General features: G+C 34.1%; 1 pseudogene; it reads left to right on the top strand.

The window, feature by feature from the left end:
- LOC138145183 (kynurenine--oxoglutarate transaminase 1 pseudogene) overlaps positions 1–21,784 on the top strand; it is a 78,360-nt pseudogene that overhangs the window by 20,030 nt on the left and 36,546 nt on the right.

Raw genomic sequence — 21,784 nt, 5'->3', positions numbered from 1 at the left:
AGGAGGGAGTATTATGTAAAACTCAATTACTAAGTGGTTTTATAAAATGTGTATATTAAACATTAATAGGATAATAGCAAAAAGATTTCTGTTCTCTTCTACTTACAAATTACAACTTTTTTTTCCTTGTTCATAAGTCAGAACAAAGTTGCTGTTAATATGTATTTGTTTTGACATATTTATAGTGAGTATATGCATTATTGTTCTTACTCTTCTTTACTCTGCATGACTTCATATGTGTTCCCATATTTCTTTGATTTTTCATACATTTCCCATTTCTTATGAAGCTATTACATTATTTTACATCCACATAACCATTTTGTTGAAAAATTCATTTCATGTAACTTTTACATTATTTTTACCTTAAACCTCCCTCCCCCCAATTAGCCAGCATTTATTTTCTTTCCTTCCTACATCTCCCTCACCTCCATTGGGAAAATAAAAACAAAATAAAATGAAATACTTTTGACACTCCTATGTTACAGAAAAAATATTTTATGTGCTGGTCATATAAAAAAACATATATCTCATTGTGCATCTTGATTCCATGACTTCCATGTCAGGAAATTTATTGTATGATACAGCTTGTCTGTTATCATGGCTCATTATTGCACAAATCAAAACTCTTAAGTCTCTCAGTGTATTTTGCCTTTACAACATTATTGTTATAAGTTATGTTGTACTCCTGCTTCTGCTTTCTTTTCTAAATGTCACTTCATATTAGTCTTCCAAGGTTTCTTTGAAACAATATCTTTATTTCTAACAATAATATTAATAGCAATAATAACAACAATATACTAAAAGGTAGCATTTACATTGAGTTGTAAGGTTTGCAAAGTGTTTTACATATTTTTAACTCATTTGATCCCCACAGCAACCCAATGAGGCCAGTTATATTATTGTTCCTATCTTATAGATGAGGCAGGGGACTCTTGCCTCAGGGAGCAACTCTGTGATTTGTCCAATGTCAAAAAAATTCAGTGTGTCTAAAGTGGAGTTCAAATTCAAGTTTTTATGGTTCTAAGTGCTGTGCTCTATGCACTTGGTCACATTTGCACATCACTGCATCTCATCAGTTCCATCAATTGCAATTGGACATTGCTCTGTATATGCACTATTTATTGACTTTTGAATTCAAATTGCTTTCCATAATGGCTGGACCAATTTTCAGATTTATTGATATTGCATTCATGTGTCTATTTCCCTACCTTTTTCTCAGTGGTACATGGGAATACTAAAACAATTGACCATATACTGGGGCATAAAAACCTCACAATTCAGTGTAGAAAGGCAGAAATATTAAATGCATCCTTTTCAGATCATGATGCAATAAAAATTATATGGAATAAATGACCATGGAGTCATAGACTAAAAATTAATTGGAAACTAAATAATCTAATTCTAAATAATGAGTGAGTCAAAAAATAAACCATAGAAACAATCAATAATTTTATTCAAGAGAATGACAATAATGAGACAACATAGCAAAACTTATGGGATGCAGTGAAAGTGTTTTTCAGGGAAAGTGTCATATCTCTGAATGCTTACAGGAATAAAATAGAGAAAGAGGAGAACAAAGAATCAGGCATACAACTGAAAAAAGTTAGAAAAAGAACAGATTGAAAATCCCCAATTAAATACCAAATTAGAAAAGGAAAACCAAAAGAGAGATTAATAGATTTGAAATTAAGAAAGCTATTGAACTAATAAATAAAACTGAGTTGGTTTTATTGAAAAAAAAAAAGACAATAAGATTGATAAACCTATGATCAATTTGATGAAAAAAAGAAAGAAAACCAAATTATTGGTATTAAAAATGAAAAAGGTAAATTCACCTCCAATGAAGGGGAAATTAAAACAATAATTAGTAATTATTTTGCCTAATAACATGCCCATAAATTTGACAATCTTAAGGGAATGAATGAATATTTACAAAGACATAAATTGTCCAGATTATCTGAAGAGGAAGCACATTTTTTTAAATATCCCCATCTCAGAAAAAATAAATTGAGCAAGTGATCAATGAACTCCATAGGAAAAAAATCTTCAGGGTCAGATGTATTTACAAGCATATTCTATCAACCATTTAAAGAATAATTAATTCCAATGTTATATAGACTATTCAGGAAAATTGACAAAGAAGGAGTCCTACTAAATTATTCTTATGATACTAATATGGTATTGCTACCTAAACCAGAGAGAGACAAAAGAGAAAAAGAAAATTATAGACCAATTCCCCTAATGAATATAGATGCAAAACTTTTAAATAAAGTATTAACTTGAAGATTACAGCAACTAATCATGAGAATAATACACTTTGATCAGGTAAAATTTATACCAGGAATACAGGGCTGGTTCAACATTAGAAAAACTATCAGCATAATCGATCATATTAACAACCAAACTAACAGAAACAATATGATTATCTCAATAGACACAGAAAAAGTTTTTGATAAAATAAAACACCCATTTCCATTAAAAACCCTGGAGAGCATAGGAATAAATGGAGCCTTCCTTAAAGTGATAATTAGTATCTACCTAAAACCATCAGTAAGCATTTTATGTAATGGGGATAAGCTAGATGCATTTCCAATAAGATTGAGGCTGAAATAAGGATGTCTACATCACCACTCTTACTCAACATGGCAGTAGAAATGTTAGCTTATACAATAATAGAAGAAAAATAATTTTGGGGAGGCCAGGTGGCACAGTGAAGGAAACACTGGCCCTGGCATCAGGAGGACCTGATTTCAAATTTGGCCTAAGACACTGAACACAAAAACAAGCTGTGGGACCTTGGAAAGTAACTTAACCCCAATTGTCCTCCAAAAAGCCTCCCCAAAAAATAATTTGAAGTAGTGAGAATAGGCAAAGAGGAAACTAAGTTATCACTCTTTGCAGACGATATGATGATATACTTAAAGAATCCTAGAGAATCAAATAAAAAACTCCTTGAAATAATAAACAACTTTAGCAAAGTTGCAGTATATAAAATATGCCCACACAAATCATCTGCATTTTTATATATTACTAACAAAACCCAATAGCAAGAGATAGAGAAATTCCATTTAAAGTTGCTATAGGTGTTACAAAATATTTGGGAGTCTATCTTCCAAAACAAATGCAGGTGCTACATGCATATAATTGCAAAACACTTTTTACCCAAATAAAGTCAGATCTAAATAATTGGAAAAACATCAGTTACTTGAGGGTAGACTGAGGTAAATATCATAAAAATGACAATTCTTCTTAAATTTATTTACTTATTTAGTGCCAAATTGATTTACTTGTTTAGTGCCATATCAATTAAACTACCAAAAATTAATTTAGAGCTAGAAAAATAATATCACAATTCATCTGGGAGAATAAAATGTTGAGAATATCAAGGGAATCAAGGTAAAGAAATGTTAGGAAAGGTAGCCTCTCCATGTCAATCTTAAATTGTATTGTAAAGTAGCAATCATCAAAACCACTTGGTATTGCCTAAGAACTAGAAGCATAGATCAATGGAATAGGTTCGGTACTCAAGACACAGTAGTCAATGATTATAGAAATCTACTGTTTGATAAACCCAAAGATCCCTGCTTCTAGGATAAGAACTCAGTGTTTAACAAAAGCTGTTGGCAAAACTGGAAAATAGTTATGGCAGAAACTGGGCATGGACCAATATGTTAAACCATATATCAGAATAAAGTTCAAATGGGTACATGATCTAGGTATAAAGGCTTTACTTTACTAAACATTATATTATAATATATGTATTATATATCATATCATATATAGTATATTATATATATATAATACATAAAAAATTAGGAGATCAAGGATTTGCTTATCTCTAAGATTTATGGAGAATGGAGGAATATATGATGAAACAAGAGATAGAGGGCATTGTGAAATGAAAATTGAAATTAAATTAAATTGAAAAGTTTTTTATACAAATGAAGTTAATGCAACCAAGATTAGGAGGGAAGCAGAAAACTGGGAAAGAATTTTCACAGTCAGTGTGTCTGATAAAGACTTCATTTCTTCTTTATTTTTTTTTTAATTTAAGCAATCGGGGTTAAGTAACTTGCTCAAGGTTACGGGGCCAGTTATTTCTGGGTGAGGTGCTGAGTATCTGAGCCCAGGATTCAATCTCCAGGTCATCCTGACACTGGAGCTGCTGCTCTTACTTGCTGAGCCACCTGGCCTCCCCTAAGCAATTGGGGTTAAGTAACTTGCTCAAGGTTACACGGCCAGGTGTTTCTGGGTGGATGCTAAGTGTCTGAGCCTGGGATTCAATCTCCAGGTCATCCCGACACTGGAGCCGGTGCTCTTCCTCACTGTGCTACCTGGACACCCCAAAGCTTCATTTCTAAAAATATAGAGAACTGAGTCAAATTTACAAGAATATAAATCATTCCTCAATTGATAAATGGTCAAATGATATGAACTGATAATTTTCTGAAGAACTTAAAGCTATCTATAGTTATATGAAAAAAAATGTCCTAAATCACTATTGATTAGAGAGATGCCAATCAAAACAACTCTGAGGTACCACCTCATACCTATCAGATTGGTTAGGATGGTAAAACAGAAAAATGATAAATGTTGGAGGGAATATGAGAACATTGGAGCACTAATTTGTTGTTGGAAGTGTGGTGAGCTGATCCAACAATTCTGGAGAGCAATTTTGAATTATGTCCAAAGGGCTATAAAAATGTGCATACTCTTTGACACAGCAATATCACTTCTAGCATTGTATTCTAAAGAGATCATAAAAATGGGAAAAGGACCCACAAGTACAAAAATATTTATAGCAGCTCTTTTTGTGGTGGCCAAGACTTGGAAATTTAGGGCATGCCCATCAATTGGAGAATGATTAAACAAGTCATGGTACATGAATGTAATAGAAAACTACTGTGGTATAAGAAATAATGAACAGGCAGACTTCAGAGAAACCTGGAAAGACTTACATGAACTGATGCTAATTGAGAAAAGCAGAAGCAGGAGCATATTGTACATAGTAACAACCACAGTGTGGGAGGGCTGGATTTTACATATAGGGCTGATATACTTAGCCCTTCTCAGCAATGCAAAGACCTACAATAATTTCAAAGAACACTTGAGGGGAAATGCCAGTCAAATCCAGAGAAAGAACTATGGAGTTAGAATGCAGAAGGAAGCAGGTTATTTTCTTTTTTTGTTTAATTTTTGTTTGTTAGTTTTTTTTTTCTTTCTCATGGTTTTCTCCATTCATTATAATTGTTTGCAACATGACTAATGTGAAAATGTGTTTATGAAGAATGCATGTGTAAAGCTGTAGCAGCAAGTACCCCAGTGTCCCCAGGGTGACTGCCAACACAGGTTCTTAGATATGCTTTTCTGAAGGAAAGCAACTCAAAATGGGTTAACAATCTTCCTTTAATCAATTAAATATATCATTTACCTTGTTCAGGGGAAAAAGTCAGCACCCCAAAGTTCAGAGATTACAGACAGAAGGTACAAGTAAACAGAAAAACATATCAAGCAGACAGATCTCCAGTTGTCTTGACCATTACATCCATACCTAGTCAGTTACCAGAGAGGGAAGCATCAACATTTGGGTTTTCAAAGCTGGGGGGCTCTCAGTGGCTGCCCAGAGTCTCATCTGGTCAAATCACACAATACTTTTCAAAATAAGCCCCAAAGGAAAGTCTCACAACAGGGTTTCTATAGCCTTCTTTTGGCTTAGAGAATGTACCAACCCTCTTGACCCTACTGCCCAATCACAAAGTATCTCCTGAAAACAAGCCTCCTACCACAGGCTCCAGGTGGACTTAAGCCTAGGGGCAGGGAAGATCTTAAATATTTACATTCCCATTACAAGAGCCTATATTAGATTTCAAGCCTTCTCAGCAAAGAAGGGTTCAGGGAGGGGTAGAAAATTTAAAACTTATGGAAGTGATTGTTAAAAAAAAATTAATAATTTAAATTTTAAAATGTAAGATACTTTGTTTCCTTTTAAAGTTGACTAAAAATATGCTTCCATGCTAATTTGAAGGCATTATTTTATTTTGGTGCACAGCTTCTTTTTATATTTGTTGAATTTTTAAGAAAAATATCACTATTCCTTTGAAATTAGTAGAATTATTACAATAAACTACCAGTAAATTTACATATTCTAGTTGAAAGTAACAAGCCAAAGTTTGAACAAGGATTTTAAAATCTAAATGAACAATCAAATTATTTTTTGCATTTACTCATTCCATCAGATAGTCAAATGATCCTTTATTTAAATAAGCAGTTATTGAGCACTATTATATGCCAGTAACTGTGCCAAGCACTAAGAAATAGAGCTATAATGTTTTATGTCTCCTTTCCTTCTAAACTGCTTGAGAAAGGTGTTCACAATCATCTTCTTCATTTCTACTCTCATTATGTTTTAAATTCCTTGCAATCTGCTTTAAAACTTCATCGTCAAACTGAAAAGCTCTTTCCAAAGTTACCAATTACCTTTTCATTACTAAATTAAATGCCATTTTCTTAATTCTCAACTTACATGTTTTTTTTTTCTGCAACCTTCAACACTGTTGGTCAACCTCTAATGTTGGATACTCTCTCCCCTCTAGCAATTTATGACATTGTTCTCTCTGATTCTCCTACTGCTTCTAAATCTCACATCTCAGTTTTATTTTGTTTTGTTTTCTAGACCTTTATCTGGATCATGTATATGTTCACCACTAACAAGGTTAATAGGTGTCTCCCAAAGATTTGTTGTTGGATCTCTTCTCTTCTCCTTCTATAATATTTTATTTAGTGATTTCATTGGTTTCTATAGATATGATAATTATCTCTGATGATTCTCAGATGTTTTTATCCAGCCCTAATGTCTTTTCTGATCTCCATTTTTCATATCTTTATCTGTCTATTGGACATCTTTAATTGAATGATCTATAAATAACTTAAAGTCAGATTGTCTCAAATAGAATTTATCTTTTGACCTAATCCCTCCTTCTGAACTTAACTATCACTATCAATGACCATCATCTTTTCATTGACCCAGCTTCAAACCCTTTGTGTCACTCTCGCTAACCTCACCACCACCATATACAATCTATTTTAAAGTTCACAAATATTATAGTTCTTATGTGTGTGTTTATATGATTATGTGTGTATTTGTATGTTCATGTGTGTGCCAACTCCTCCCCTTCTCAGTTTCTCTGTGGGAAAGTTCCATGATGCCTGGAGGAATGTTTTGGAACTACTATATCTGTCATATTATTTTAGTTACCTTTACTGAAGAGCAAATTTGTCCTCCTTGATAATTAAGGGGAAGCAAACTAGTGAAAGCCAGAGAAAAATAAGCCAGAAAATTAACCCTACAAACTAGAATTCTAAGTATCACTCACCATACCAAATCAGGAGGTTGGGTTTCCTTACTCATATTTTTCATATAAATTTCATTCTCTCCTTTAACATTTCCACCATCCTGGTTTAGGCACTAATCACAACACACCTGGATAATTGTAATAGCTTTCTGGTTGGTGTACCTACATTAAGTCTCTCTCTACTCCAGTCAATCCTACAATAAGCTTCTAGAGTGATCTTCTTAAAATGCAAGTTTAAGAATGTCACTTTACTATTCTCTAAGCATCCTATGAATTTAAACTCCCTTGAGCAAATATGCAATTCTGAATATGAACAATCAACCTGTCTTGATGCCATGACATTTGATAACTCATATTCTCTTGACTTCTTTCTGATGGATTTTGAATGGCATGCCTTTTTAAAGTGGTTATTCCAACAGTAGATTCCCCATGCATCCTTCTTTCTATAAACAAATATCATGTAAGGTCAGTTATTTTTGCGTTTCTAGCTCCATTGGAAAAAGAATTCTGACTGTATGTATTGCTGATGATATTGATTTTAGGAGCCCTTCTTTAGTTTCTTTAACACATAGTGTTTATTCTACTGGTTAAAGATATAATGTGGGCCTTAAGAATTTAAAATATGATTCAGTCAAGAAGTACAATTTAAAGTGTGCAATATTAGGTCTTCATATAAATAGATTCCACGATGTATAATTTAAAAAATTCTCCAAATATTAATATTGAGAAATATGATAAGCAATCCTATTATCTTTGGGATGGTCAATATTTGAATAATGTACGAGAAGGGGGTTTATGAGAAGTGGTCTTTCATTAACCTAACAAGTTCTTTGAATGCCTAAGGTAGGGTAATTTTTGTGTAAGACATGAGAACTAAAAAATCTTATTATAGTATATAGTCAGGACTCTTGAAAGGTCAGAATCATACTTTTAAAAAATTATGGCTTTTTAACTTGTTTACTTGAAGATATTAGGACAGTAATTGGGTATAAGAATTTCATCAATTACATCAAGTTGGCTGCAAAAGAAAAATTCTTTGAAGTAGAGATATGCCCGAATATACAAAATTGTGGGCACCATAAGTTGTTTACCAAAGGATCCCAAGGGAATTCAAAGTGTCTATGACAATTCACTTTTAATAAAACATCATTCTTGTTGCCAGAATAACATCATGTTGGTATCAGCAACAGGCAATGGAAGTAAGTACAAACTATCATCAGTCACTTGACCTTTGTAACTCTTGAAATTTTTCTGTTAAAACCTATCTTATGGGGCAGTTAGGTAGCACAGCGAATAAGAGCACCGGCTCCAGTGTTGAGAAGACCTGGAGATCGAATCCCGGGCTCAGACACTTAGCACCCACCCAGAAACACCTGGCCGTGTAACCTTGAGAAAGTTACTTAACCCCAATTGCTTAGGGGCGGCTAGGTGGCTCAGCGAGTAAGAGCACCGGTTCCAGTGTTGGGATGACCTGGATCAAATCCGGGCTCAGATACTTAGCACCACACCCAGAAATAACTGGCCGTGTGACTTGAGCAAGTTACTTAACCACGATTGCTTTAAAAAAAAAAAAAAGTAAAGAAAAGAAAAAAAAAACCTATCTTATAATCATAGTTTACTTCAGCAATATGATTACTCAAAGAGTTAAAATCACTAAGAATCTGAGAAGAAACAATTTCACTGCATTGTATCACAATTCTATCTGTTAAAAATAAGCTGTGTGCAAAGCACTATGCAAGATACTGGAGTAACTAATATAAAAAATGATACAATTACTGCCCTAAAAGAGCTTACAATCTAATGAAAGAACAAATCAATATACAGATAAATATTATATAAAGCAAAGTACAATAAAGGTAAGGGAAAAATTCAGAGTGATTTGAGAAGATTTTTAGCAGCAAAGATAACTTTTAGTTAATAGAACTTGCACATGAACATATAATATTCTTCATTGATTCAGTTGACCTAAGTGATGCCATTCTACTCTCCCAATCAATTCAGTTCACCAGAGTACTACTAAACATCCACTGTATGGGAATGTATTGGATGAAGGAATGGAGTTAGAGATAGCCACTTGTAGGTTCCTGTGTTGCCAGAGAACTTGTTCCAAGTGGAAGACTAGAGGGAAGAAGGCAGAACACATGTACAGACAGAGCACAGATCTAATGTCCTCATGACCTCTAATGCTTGTAGTTTCATAGAGATCTAAACTCCATATTAAAAAACAACAACAATTCTCAGATTCTGGGTGAGAGAACTAAGAAACAGAGAGAATGAGACAGGACAACATATGGGACTAAATTTTATAACACTCTGTGTACAGATGAGACATTGATCATTTTGTGGGATCAAATTGCAAAATTAGAGATTACATGAAAAAGGAGAATGGAGGAAGAAGACAGAGGGAAATATATGATATTCCTTATTCATTTCAAAACTAACAGTGAGAGGAAAATAACTCCTATGTTCTCTCAGGAAGTATTAAGCCTACAGGAGAATGTGATTTAAAAAAGGCAAAAATAAAGGAGGAAGTCTTCTTTCAGTGATGGTAGGCAGTACTAATGATGAATACTTCTGTGGTTAAAGACAGATTATATAAAGGAAAATGGGAACCTTAAATTATCATTAACTGTAAGAGTTTGGTACTTTAGAGATAATACTTATCCTGTCTCAGGGAATGGGAATAAGACCTCTTAAGGTAAACTTAAATCAAAAATATGAGTAAAAGAAGGGGAAAGAGCAATAATGAAGAGCACAATAAAGGACAAAGAAAGAATATCATCATGAGACAATACTCTATCTAGCACCTCTGGAATTATTATTTTTCTTTTGTCAGAGTGATACAATAGAAAAAGAGGAAGAGAGGAGAACTCTACAGGGCAATTACAGAAACTGTTAAGAAGAGAGAACCCAAAATTAGTTACCTCAAAAATTTTAATTCCATGAAGAGGGCAGAGAATAAAAGAGTAGAAAATAAGTATATGGGTCATGAATCAAAGAATAAAAGACTAGAAAAGACAGAAAGGAAAAATAACTAATGAAAGTAAGAGAAGGAAGGCCTTTCTTGAAAAAAATTTCAGAAAATAAAATTTTAAAAATTAAAAAATATATATATTAAAAGAAAGTAGAGGGAGATGACACTTCTTGACTGAGAGGAAAAAGAGAGAGGAATAATCAAATAATCTAATCAAAGCAAGGAATGAAAATGAATTGATGAGCAAAATGTTAAAATCAGGGAAAAGGTTAAAAATTTGAGGAAGTATAGAGGGTGAGGAAAAGATGAGAACTGGTGGGATCAGAACTGTCTTTTAAAAGATTAAAATAACTAAGGAGAAGTTTATTGTATTTATAGCAGAAGAGACAAAAAAAATGGTAAAAGTCTTAAGGTTAGGAACAAATGGAGGAAAAATATAAACCTGATTCACATACATTTAAATGTGAATGGAATAAACAATCAGCCCCCCCAAAATGATAGTTTGCATTAAGTATATGTACATATATATATATGTAAATATGTATGTATGTATACAGACAGACAGACAAATACATGTACAGAGTAAAAATGAGGGACTAGAAAAATCTGTTAAGCATGAAATGAATTTAAAACAGTAAATAAGTAAAAAAAAAACAGATATTTGAATCATATGCACTCACATAAATACCAGCATATGTGTTTTTTGACATGATATTTTCTGTCCTCACCTGCTCTATTTAAGCTAGATATTATAATTCTTTTCGTGCCACATATTCATTATGCACAGTCTCATGCATATAACCATACTTTAGTAATATCTTATATTGTCTTGTGTAAATGTATATACAAATATCTAAATATAGATTTATATTAAAATTTCATTAAGAATACAGAGAATAAAGTAGACATAAATAAATGAGGCATAAACCAAAGAATAAAAGACTAGATTATACAGAAAGGAAAGATAATGAATGTGAGGGAGAGAAATCCTTTGTTGAAAAAACTGCAGAAAATAAAATTTCAAAAACAAGCAAACAAAACAAAATGAAGATTAGAGGAAAGTGATACTACTTGAATAATTGAGAAGAAAAAGGAGAGGGTTAATAAAATAGCTCTTTAATAATTAAAATAAGTTAAATAAGAAAATAAGTAAGATTTAAAAATAGATGTAGATATGTGTATATATGAATGACAGTACAATATAGTAGCAAATTATACTTGGACTAAGTAAAAGTTAACATTTATCAAACACTTAAAAGACACAATGACAGATTCTTTAAATTATGTGGCTTACAAATGATTATATATGTGTATATGCATCTGTATGTGCCACATGTATTTATGTGTATAAATGTATAAGAATGACTATGCATAGTATTCCTATCAGATATAGTAGAATGTAAGCATCATGATATCATGGGCCAAGTTTTATGCCAACTTTTTATGCCCCCATATACACAATCCTAAAATATATGCAAATATACATATGAAAATAATTTTCAACACAAATTGATTTATGGATTTTGGTATTCTGTCTCTGCTAAATGTTCAATAAATGTTAACTGTCAGAATTGCTTAAATCTCTTGTTTCAAGAAAAATAATTTGTTTTCTTCTTTATCACCACTTTCCATTTTTACTATTGCATGAGTGCTTCACTTTCATAATCAGACAATTATGTTTAATAACGCTAATCATAACAATTCACTATTGTAATCTTTGAAAAATATTCCTAGAAATTCTTAAAACTGATACCAGAGATTATACATTTTGGTCTCCAGATTGCTATAAGTAAATGTTTTCCTCATGATTGGGAATTGTTTCCCGTGCTGTCCCCCCACATTGGGGTAACACAACTTTAGTTTGATTACTCTGTTCTGGGTAAAATTGTAATTTCATGATTGTCATCAAATGCTGTATTTTGTATTTTACATACAATAGAATCAAATGCAAAGAAAAAATTCATTTGGATTGTTTATTAACTCTAAGTGCAGGAAAGGTCTATTTAAGTAATTCTTCATTGAAAGAAAGGAAACATTAAGAAAAATAGATCAGCACAATAAAGAAATGACATTCAAACAATTAAGAATTACTAATACATAATTTTATGAGATGCTTCAATGAACAAAGGCATAGAATAACATTACATACATAACATTTATAATGCACATATACACATACACACATATACCCCTGAATATGCACATCTATAGACATAGATATGCATATGTACATATGTGTTTATATATACACTCATACATATGCAGTAATATATACATATATACATATATATGCATATACATACACTTGACTTATTTGTAAAATAACTCCCATCCATAGATTTCAATAGCAGGTGAATGACAATAATGCATAGAACAGAATAATGCATCTAGAACAGTTGTTCCCTTCTAGTTGATAGTGATCAGTTGATTAATTAAGGATTCTAATATGATCATTTGTAGGGCTATTGACTTTTGCTGAATCCCCCCCAAAATTGACCCATAGGTATTTTTGGTTATAATAGGAACCCAACACAATCTATTCTTAAAACACTAAATGACTATTTATATGTATCCTTCCTGGGAGGGGCTCAAGAGTGGCACTGTCGTATAAGCAACTCCTTCATTTGCTCACAACTCAGAGATCTTCATTAGCAAATCTTCTTATTCATTAACTTAAGAGGCTTCAGGTGAAGAGGCCAAAAATTTTTTTTTAGTACAAAAATTTTGGAGAACATTAGTAGAAACATCAGTCATGAAGTCATAGAAAAGTTGGATAATTTCCATTTTCTCGTTGCATGATAGGACTATGTGTTATCATTGTCAACAAGTATGTCTCTCTATTGGGCTGTAAGAGCCATGAGGTTAGGAAATGTGTCTTATATCTAAGTTTTAATATACTTTAATGCTAAGCACAATATTCTGGATACAGTATATGCCTAACAATTGTCTAGTGAATTGAAATAATCTTTATTGGGGTGGCCAGGTAGCACAGCTAGTAAGAGCACCGGCCCCCAGTGTCGGGATGACCTGGGGGATCGAATCTGGGCTCAGATACTTAGCACCATACCTAGAAATAAATGACCATGTAACCTTGAGCGAGTTACTTAACCCCAATTCCTTATTAAAAAAATAATCTTTATTAAAGACCAGATTAACAGATTTCATTCTTGATAAGTCAATTATTTATCAAAACCATGATTCTATTCCAAAACTAATCTCAGTGACTGGCTCCCTGTAGGCACTTAATAAACGCTTAAGCACTGAGTGATTTTGTTTGTTGAAGGGAGTTTATGAACCATTGAAACATTAGTAAAATATTATGGAATAGTACTTTATGTATGAATGCAAATATTTAACACTTTAATACAGGTTTTAAAAACAGACTAGCTGAATCAGTGTAATAAACATTATAATTATTCTCCATTTGAAAGCTAGGATATAGTCACTGGAAGACCAAAAGAAAATTCCAAGAACAATTTGAATACAATGAATTATTTTTCTAATTTACATTTGTCTTCCAAAACATAAATCCCATTTTTAAAAGTTATGTTATATGCTTAGATTTGATCATTTTGTTTCTTTCTTTTTATTCTTTTTCCTGAATTCTTGACTATACTTTTTTTGTGGCAAGAAACACAATTCTTCTGAAAGTTTGAATATATTTGTGATGTTGAGTCACCTTCAAAAGGTAAAAGATTTCATATTTTTGTGTTGATATTTTCTCTGCAATGCACAGCAGAACCTTTCTGTGCATTAGAGTTCTATAGCCACAGCATCCAAAACTCTCATCTCCTGTGAACAACTATCTGATAAGTCACTATGAATTTAATATGTACTTCATATGTCAACTATGCTGTGCTTTGGCCTACATTTGTATGTTTTTGCCTCCAGTTTGATAAGATCTGTCAGAATTTTATGACCTATTGTCAGTGGCCTTCAGGGATCAAGGCTCACCTTTCTTTAATACTCAGGCTTCAGAACAATTCATTACTAGAAAAATACATATTGATTACTTTAAAATGCAAATAAGGCTCATTCATTAATTTGCTCATTTTTCTTTTCTTCAAATGTATTTAGAAATGGAAACATTTGGAACACATTTCCCTAGGGTCTAAGAGAGAAGGAAGCCTCCTCCCAATATACGTGCCCTGGCTCTGTCTCTCTCCTTCCCTCTTCTTTTTTTTTTTTTTTAAGCTATCACGGTTAAGTAACTTGCTTAAGGTTACATGGCCAGTTATTTCTGGGTGTGGTGCTAAGTGTCGGAGCCCGGATTCGATCCCTAGGTCTTCCTGACACTGGAGCCAGTTCTCTTACTTGCTGTGCTACCTGGCCGCCCCTCTCTCCTTCCCTCTTAAGGTCAAAATGCCAGGCAGGTTCAGGCTCGAATGCTGGATGGCATGGACAAGAACCTTTGGGTGGAGTTTGTGTAGTTTGTCAAGGAAAATGAAGCTGTGAATTTGGGCCAGGGCTTCCCTGATTTTGCTTCGCCAGAATTCTCCAGGGAAGCATTCAAATAGACTGTCAGAGGAGATATCATACTCAATAAGTACACTTGTGGTTTTGGTTACCCTCTGCTGGTAAAGATCCGGGCTCAGTTCTTGGGGAAACTGCTGAAATAAGACTTGGATCCCCTAAAGAATGTGTTTGTCACAGTGGGTGAATATGGGGCCCTCTTTTATGCTTTTCAAGTCCTAGTGGCTGAAGGAGAAGAATTCATTTTCATTGAATGCTATTTGGACTTCTATGAGCCCATAACAAAGATAGCTGGTGGCTGTCCCGTGTTTGTGCCACTATGACTGCCCCCAGCCCATGATGGCCGGTTGATCTCCAGTGGTGACTGGCAGCTAGATACAGCTGATCTGGCCAGCAAGTTCATTCCTTGGACAAAGGCCATTGTCATTAATTCCCCCAACAACTCTTTGGGCAAGGTGTTCAGCAGAGCAGAACTGGAATTCATAGCAGATCTGTGCAAAAAACACAATGTCCTATGTTTCAGTGATGAGGTTTACCAGTGACTGGTATATGAGGAAGAGAAACACATCAGCATAGTCTGTCTTGCAGGAATGTGGTAACACACCTGGACTATTGGCAGTGCAGGAAAGTCTTTTAGTGTCACTGGTTGGAAGGTAGGCTAGGTACTGGGTCCAGATCATCTACTAAAGCATCTTTGGAGTGTTCACCAAAATTGGCTATATCACTACCCCACACAGACTCAGGAATCTGTATCTTCCAGTTTTGATTGGGAGCTGTGGGTCTTTGGTCAGCCTGAGAGCTACTTTGTCCAGCTGCTTAAGTCTATTCAGAAAAAGTGGGATCACATGATGAACGGCATGCAGACCATTGCCCTGAAGTCCATCATCCCTCAGGGCACCCACTTCCTCATTACAGACATCTCCACCTTCAAGAAAAAGACACCTCAACTCCCTGGCTAAGAGGAGGAGGCCTATGACTCTCACTTTATCAAGTGGATGTTCAAGAACAAGGGCTTGGTGGCCATTCCTGTCTCAGTGTTCTTCAGCTCAGAGCAGAAGAAACATTTTGATCACTACATTCGGTTGTGTTTTATGAAGAATGACTCCACTTTTGAGGCCATGGATGACAAACTACATCAGTAGAAAAAAAGAGTTAGAACCCTTATTTCTGCACTGGGCTCTCTCCCATTCCTCCACTAGTTCACTTTAATTTAATGGACCTTTCCCTTTCTCTCTACCCATCCTTTGTGCTTCAGGAATTCCCAGGTTTGGATGAGGGAGGAGGGAAACCCCTTAACTAGGGCCCAAGTCAGAAAGGGAAGGAATGAAAAGAGAGTATAGCCACCCCAGGTCTTCCTTCATTTCCTCACTTACTACTATATCTCAGTGAAAGTCTGCTCTCCCTTTTATTTTGGGATTTGGGGACCCAGGAACACTAACCTACCCAGCACTTACATTCCCATCCATGCAAGAGGGAGCATTCGGCTTGGTTAGCATCAGGGTGTTTTCTCTCTGTCTGGGCTCTCCCTATGTCCCTCCCTCCTTTAGCACCTTATCTTCTCCCTGTTGAGTCATAAAGTGGGATTTCCCTCCTCACTGTGAACATGTGAATCAGTCACCCTCACTGAGGCATGGATGCCAGCTAGGCCAGAAGTCATCTGTGGTTTACAAGGACACCTGACATCTTCCTTTCATCCCTTCATGGTTCCATGTCACTATAATATATCTTGGTTTTTCTTCTTCTTTCACTTCCAAGGGGCTGAGTCAATGGTTAGGTTGGGTTTCATAGCTAGCCATTCCTTGGGAGGATCTCAAGAGCATTTACCTCAAGCTAAGAGGCATATTTTGCCCTTAATACAGGTTATTGTACATTATGTAGGCTATTATTCTCTGCTCAAAATCCCTTTGCTCTTACATGATCATTTCTGACCTCTGCCCTATAAATTCTCTAGCCTTCTGCAAAGCTCATCTCAAATACCCCTTCCTACAGGAAGGCTTTCCTGATTCCCTTAAGCTCCTATGGCTTCCTCCATCCCCTAAAATTACAGCATATTTCCTGTGTACATCTTTGCTGTATATTTATATGTGTGGTTTTCCCCCAATAAAACGTTAGCTCCTTGAGGGGGAAACAAAAAGAAAGAAAAGAAATGGAAATTTTTTTTATACAGCTTGTTTTTAAGGTTTTAAAATATAGTGAAGCCCTAAATCTTTTCATTTTCATTCAACATAAAAATGTTATTTGGGCAAATACAGAGGCATATATAATATACCATGTATTGTTTTTAAAAGAAAAAAACATTTTTTTTTCTTTTCTCTCTTTACTTCCTTCTTCATACCTGCTTTACTACTAGAACTTCCTAGAAAGATGGGATGAGAATCAAAAATACTTGGGTCTCTAATATATGCTAGCTATTGTGACCCTTGGAAACTCACATAGGCTCTCAATGTCCCCAGAACATTCTCCAAGACTATGAGTTACAAAAAGTAGCACCAGTCTGCATTGCCTGAGTGTCTTATAGGGAAATCACATATTTTTGACATAATAACTATAGCACCATATAATTAATAATGAAAATAATAACAACAAAGCCTAGTATCTATATTTATATGCCCCTACTGGGGCAACTAGGTGGTGCAGTGAATAGTGTATTGAGTTTGGAGTCAGAAAGAATTGTATTCCTGAGTCCAAATCAGGCCTCAGATAATTACTCCCTGTGGTATCCTGGGTAAGACACTTAACTTTGTTTGCTTCTGTTTCCTCATCTGTAAAATGAAATGGAGAAGGAAATGGCAAATACAGTATCTTTGACAAGAAAACTTCAAAATGGAAGCAGGAAGAGTCAGACATGATTGAAAAATGACTGAACAACAAACACATATTATACCAGACACTGTGCTAAGCACTTTTCAAACAAAATTTTATTTGATCCTTAGAGAAACCCTGCAAAGGAAATTCTAATATTTCTATATTACAGAGGAGAAAATTGAGGCAGAAAGAAGATCAGTGGCTTTTCAAGGTTACAAAGCTAGAAAGCATCTAAGGCTAGATTTGAACTCATCTTGCTGTCTTCCTGTCTGGCACTATATTCAGTGCAGCACCTAGCTGATTCGCTTCTCTGTCTCTCTCTCTCTCTCTCTCTCTCTCTTAAGTGCTTAACTATTTGTGAATTGTGAGAAGAAACAGCAGATGGTGGCTAGACTTCCTCTCATCTACCCCTCCCCTGCACCAGGTTAGTCCTTTACAAAGCAGTGTTTACTAGAAGAATAACATAATTTTATTTTCAGTAGCATCACTAAAATGCTGTTATGGGTGTTACGAAACTGTAATCTGACAGTAATTCAACTGTTTATGACCCATTAATATTCAGGGTCAGGTCAGTTAAGGCCATCTTGATTTTATAAATCTGTAACAGAACCAGTGGTAGAAAATTACATACATATTACTCTATGATCATTCTGGATCTAGAAAAGAGTAAGAGAAACTAGATTAGTTCAAAGTTTATACAAAGGTTCTATAGTTTGGAACCTCTATAGGTCTTCCTTGCAGGACATTTGCAACGCTACCTCTATTCTCATTCTGGCCCCAGATATTCCCTGTGCTTTCCCATTGTCTCCCATCTTTCAGACAGAAGACAATACTACTACAAGCTCATAGACTGTCTATTTTTTTTCTTACCTCAGTTCAAGTACTACTTTCTCTTTTAATTTTTTTTTCTTTTTGGAGGGGGGAACACAGGACATTTGGGGTTAAGTGACTTGCCCAAGGTCACACGGCTAGTAAAGTGGTAAGTATCTGAGGCCAGATTTGAACTTAGGTCCTCCTGACTCCAGGGCTGGTGCTCTATTCCCTGTGCCATCTAGCCTCCCCCCGCCATGTACTACTTTCTTAGATGCTTATGCCTCCCTCTTCACCATTATCCTGTATTGCATATAGAAGAAATATGTATTTCATAAATATATGTACACATAAATATATAACTGTACATATGGGTATATAATTATATTTAGTATTATACTAACAGATTGCATGACATTATATACACATATGTAATTATATGCCCACATGTATATATATATGTATATATAATGGTTATATACATGTGTGTATAAAGATGATATAGATATAAGCATGTGTATGTGTGTATGTACAAATTACCCCCTGTCCTTCCTCAAAGAATAGAAGTTCCTTTGGTTCAAGGATTATTTCATTTTTTCTTTGTTTCCCCAGCACATAGTCTAGTATATAAATAAGCACTTAATAAATTCTTGTTGTTTGGCTGATTGATTGATTGTGGTCAAGGTGAACATCAATATATTGCCATTATTTTGAATATTTTTTTTCTTTTTTTTCTGATTCTGTTCCCTCCATACCTCTAATTTGAACAAACATAAATGTAATTGTCTCTTTGCCTTGTCTATTTATGTGAAAGCTAACTTGAAAGTTAGGGGAGAAAAACATTTCAGGACCAAATAGAACTAGAAATATCAATATAGCCACATATCTATATTAACATATGCTTAGTTTCATATATGACAAAGTTCATAGCACATTTTCAAAGTTACACAATACATTCAAAGTACATTTCCTAGTACAAAGAATGCATATTTCTTCCTCCAGAAATTGACTTTTTCTTTCTCGTTTGAAGGTGTTATAATCATAAATTAAATAATTTTGGACCTGGAAAAGAAGTTAAAATCACTTACTCCAATCCTTTCATCTTTTTTTTTTGAGAATAGAAAACTGAGTGCTAGGGAGGAAATTGTTATTGAAGTTCAAACATGTCTCAATGTTTAGAAAATCTGTGATTTTTTTCATTTAAAGGAAATCCTTGTGTAGAAATTACTTCTAAGAATACAGGTGGCAGCCCCTCTATGACTTACTAGGTACATCTCATGAAGTTACCTGGGGTCCATGAAGATTAAATAACTTGTTAAAGTTACATAACTAGTAAATGTCAGAGGGAAGATTTGATTGTTGATCTTTGATTTCACACTCAGTGCTTTTTTTATATTTTTCCATGTGTCTTGAAAAGCTTATATGTATAGATTTTAGTGATCTTCCTGTTTGATTAACAAGACTAGGTTCTAATTATACAGGTAATATCTACTTTTCCTATCATTATTGATGCTACTGTATTTGTTTTTCTCCTCAATGCATTTAATACTCTACATGTACAATGTGGCCTCTTGTTTAAATATATATCAAACATCAAACATGTTTGGTATTTCTAATCTTATGTCTGGCAGTAACAAAATATAACTAGGCTAGTCACAGTTTTCCTTAGTCTCATAGTTTTTAAAGTTGTGATTGAACTAGATGATTTCTAATGACTTTTCCATCTAGTTCTAAAAATCTATGGCCCTTACCCTTGACATATCACTTTTATGTTATTATTTGATTCTGCTATATTTTTAGAGTGCCCTTAATCTAGAAGCCCTCATTAAACTGGAATGTCCAATAAAGTAATATAAATTGATGTCATTTATTTAAAAGCATAAATGTGCAGCTAGGTAGCACAGTAGATATAATATTGTATTTGGAGTCAGAAGACCTGAGTTTAAATCCAGCCAGAGACATTTACTAGCAACGTGACCCTGCATAAGTCACTTAGCCATTTTTGCCTCAATTTCCTCATCTGAAAAATTAGCAAGAAAATGGCAAACCACTCTTCCAAGAAAATCCCAAATGGGAGCAAAAAGAGTCAGATGTGACTAACAACAAACAACAATATTTAATAACTTCAGATTTGCAAAGTGTTCTATATATATGAACCCTTTTATTGGAGATTTTACTGGGAGTCTAGTGCATTTTTCATAAAATACACTTGAATAGGCTTTTTGTTTGTTGGCTTGTTTTTCCCCCTATTGTTGTTGTTTTGTTTTGTTTTGTTTTGTTTTGCTTTTTGGAGGGCAGCTGGGATCAAGTGACTTGCCCAAGGTCACACAGCCAATAAGTGTTAAGTATCTGAGGCCGGATTTAAACTAAGGTCCTCCTGACTCCAGGGCCAGTGCTCTACTCACTGCACCACCTAGCTGTCCCTACCCCCTATTGTTTTGATAATGCTATAGAATTTTTAATAAATGTATTGTAGTTTAATATACAACCAATAAATACCAGCATAATTCAAGTTTAGCCTATTAAATGAATATAATAAAATAATTCATTCATATCTTTTGCCTCTTAACATTTATCAAGTCATATACCATTGTGCAGTTATCTGTCTTGAATATTATTAATTTGATAAACATCTTTTTTTTAAAGTTAGGGAAGTCACCATCTCAGATGTTTGAGTTTAAAGTGGATTTATATGTAAAATGTTAAGGAAATCTTATTATTTACTTCAATTTCTAAGAAAAATATAAATATTGGAAAATTAGTCATGGTTTGTGAATGTAATTCTAACTGATCTATTTAAACAAAAAGGGAAAAAGTTTTATATGGGCAAGTCTTTTTTTTGAATAACCAAAAGATCCTGCATTCTTCTACTATGTGATACAATATTGAATCTTTGGGAAATGTTCCTGTGCTACATTTAAATTTAGTATTAAAAAGTTCACTAGGTGTGGAAGCTAAATTTATGACCTTTTGGGTAGCTCTGTGACTAGATACAGCTTAGAGTACGCTGCAGAAGACCCTAGGATATTTCTTCTGATTATATTGTTAAAGGTCACTTCTTTTTCTATAATATGAAATATCAATATGTTATATTAGACTTATTTTAAAATCAATTTGAGCAAAGCATTTTCAGGCTTCAGAGGTCAGCTACAAAAAAGAGAAGTTACTAACAGTATCCAATTTCTTAAAATAATTCCAGTCAATGATATTATATGCTTAAAGAATATCCATACCTATAGATATTCTTAAAACTGCTACCTCAATTTTCCTATTTTATGCTCCTTGAGCCCACCTCAGTCTGGGGGAAACACTGAGAAGATAATGAGAGAGAGAGAGAGAGAGAGAGAGAGAGAGAGAGAGAGAGAGAGAG

Source organism: Petaurus breviceps, unplaced genomic scaffold, assembly GCF_028583685.1.
Source record: "Petaurus breviceps papuanus isolate PSGF00001 unplaced genomic scaffold, PetGlider_PUasm1.0 90730, whole genome shotgun sequence".
In the NCBI taxonomy this organism is placed as follows: domain Eukaryota; kingdom Metazoa; phylum Chordata; class Mammalia; order Diprotodontia; family Petauridae; genus Petaurus; species Petaurus breviceps.
The sequence above is the reverse complement of the archived record's forward strand: the minus strand, read 5'-3'. Positions and strand labels throughout refer to the sequence as shown.